The sequence below is a fragment of the Chenopodium album genome, chromosome 2 (assembly GCF_948465745.1).
Source record: "Chenopodium album chromosome 2, dcCheAlbu1.1, whole genome shotgun sequence".
NCBI lineage: Eukaryota > Viridiplantae > Streptophyta > Magnoliopsida > Caryophyllales > Amaranthaceae > Chenopodium > Chenopodium album.
In genome coordinates, this window is record NC_137835.1 from 56306875 (window position 1) to 56309158 (window position 2284).

Here is a 2284-nt window from a genome sequence, read left to right on the forward strand (position 1 = left end):
CTCTCTACTTAGTTTTCTCTCTCTTAAACTCTCTCTAAACCTTTGTTCTTAATTCTTTCTTTTAATTCCAGATTTATTTTGGTAACGATTTCTCTTCCCTTAATCTTAGTTATTATTTTATTCCTTTGATCATGAGTTATTTTATTATTTTGATTAGTTTAGTTTTTAATATGTGTGAGTAGTTTAATTTCTAGGGTTTATGGGGATCTAATAAATAATATGAAGGGGTAAATTATTGTTGTTAATTATCAATGCTAGATTAATTTCCTATTGATTGATTTAATGCTCTGTGACTAGATTAGGCCTATCTTTTATGCATGAGTTTGACAATATTGATTCAAGAATCGAGAGATGAGAATTAATGTTTAGGTCTAGTTTCAATAGGCAAGTTAATTTATAAATGGCTAAGTCAAGATTCGTGAGATGAGATTTAATACCGGTAAATTAATTGTGTGATTGTAATAAGTAGCGAGAGCCCTTTACAATCTGGTTAATTGATGCATTGATGATTGACTATTATTGATTATTGGTATTGCATGATAATTTCTTATTGGATTGTTTTAATGTTTTACAATTGCGGCTTGTAAAAGTATAGCAATATTAAATTGATGAATCGAGCAGATGTTAATTTGATATTAAAGGCTATTTTCAATGAGGACTTAGATCTAGTAAATTGCGAGAGCCTGTTAGATCTATGTTGATTAATAAATTGCGAGAGCCTGTTAATCATGTTATTTATGCAATGTTAATGATTGATTACTATGTTTTACCCTGGAGTATTATTTATTAGTGAACCTATACCCTAGATCCCTTTATATATTGTTTTCTCCCTACTCTTATTCTTTGTAGTTTAGTCTCATACTTAATTATAAATATTGGTTACTTAAATAATTTAGATTATAATAATTAATTGGAAGTAAAAAGACTTGTTTCCCTGTGGAGATCGACCCTACTTCCCTATCTACCTTAGTTAGTGATTTAGGTATTTATTTTTTATTAGGGGATACGACTTTACCCTGTCAAAATTTGGCGCCGTTGCCGGGGAATCGGTTTTATTTTTATTTCTGATTATTTTTGTAGTCTAGATTATTTTCCCTTTTGTCTCAGAGAGCGTTAGTTCTCTGAGACAAATCTCATATTTGCTTCTAGTTTTTGTTTATGCCCAGGTGTTCCAGATCAGGTTATATCCCATTCGATCCTGAGATCGAACGTTCCTTCCATAGACAGAAAAACTTCTACAAGCAAATCCTGGCGGATTCTGGTGATAACAACAATAATCACCGCGATCCTCCAACTGATTCTAGCGATTTAGAGGCATCATCAGACACAGAATCAGAGATGGCGGCTCCAAAGAAGCTTAGTGATTATTCACAACCAAAGCTCACGGATTTTCCACATCTCACCCCTACTCCGGCTCTTAATGGGGTTCAATTCGAAATCAAACCCCAATTTATAACGATGATAGAGAGGAAGCAATTCAGTGGAGCCAAGGGTGAAGACCCGAATCTTCACATTGCCGACTATTGTCAATATTGCAATACCATAAGGCAAGCCGGGGTCACTCAAGACCAAATCAGGGAGATTCTCTTTCCCTTTTCTTTAACTGAAAAAGCTAAATTGTGGTTTAATGGCTTAAATAGAACTACACTTGGTATAACTAACTGGGAAACTCTTGTTTTGAATTTCTATAACAAGTATTATCCTGCAGAGAGAACAGCAGTACTACGAAGTGCGATTCAGAACTTTGCCCAAGAAGCCGATGAGTCTTTATATGAGGCTTGGGAGAGGTTTAAGGACTTACAAAGAGAATGCCCTCACCATAATTTAGCACAATGGCAGTTAATCCAAGCCTTTTATAACGGCATTGGAAATTCTTCTAGAATAATTTTAGACTCTGCAGCTAGTGGGAGATTTATGAATCTTAATGTTGATGATGCAGGTCAGGTTATTGAAGATATGGCGATACACAATTCCCAATATGGGAATCCCAGAGGATTTGCTAATAAGGGGAAACATAGTGTCGACTCTATATCCTTTTTGCAAGCTCAACTGACCTCTATTTGCCAAAAATTAGATAATCTGAGCACTGCTAATGTAGCTAATGTTTCTGCGATTAATAATAATTCTAATGAGGCTTTTTGTGAAAACTGTGGTATTGTAGGTCATTGGGAGCAGGATTGCAGGAGTTCCGTGGAGCAAGTTAATGCCTTCCAAGCTTATAGGCAGAATAACCCATACTCCAACACTTACAATCCTGGATATCGGAATCATCCATACCTTTCCT

General features: G+C 35.1%; 1 non-coding gene across 1 annotated transcript; it reads right to left on the bottom strand.

Moving 5' to 3' along the window:
- Window positions 1–1719: 1719 nt before the first annotated feature.
- LOC145607155 (small nucleolar RNA R71) lies at window positions 1720–1826 on the bottom strand. The gene has a single exon (XR_014105512.1). It is a non-coding gene; the product is annotated as a small nucleolar RNA R71 (small nucleolar RNA).
- Window positions 1827–2284: the final 458 nt, after the last annotated feature.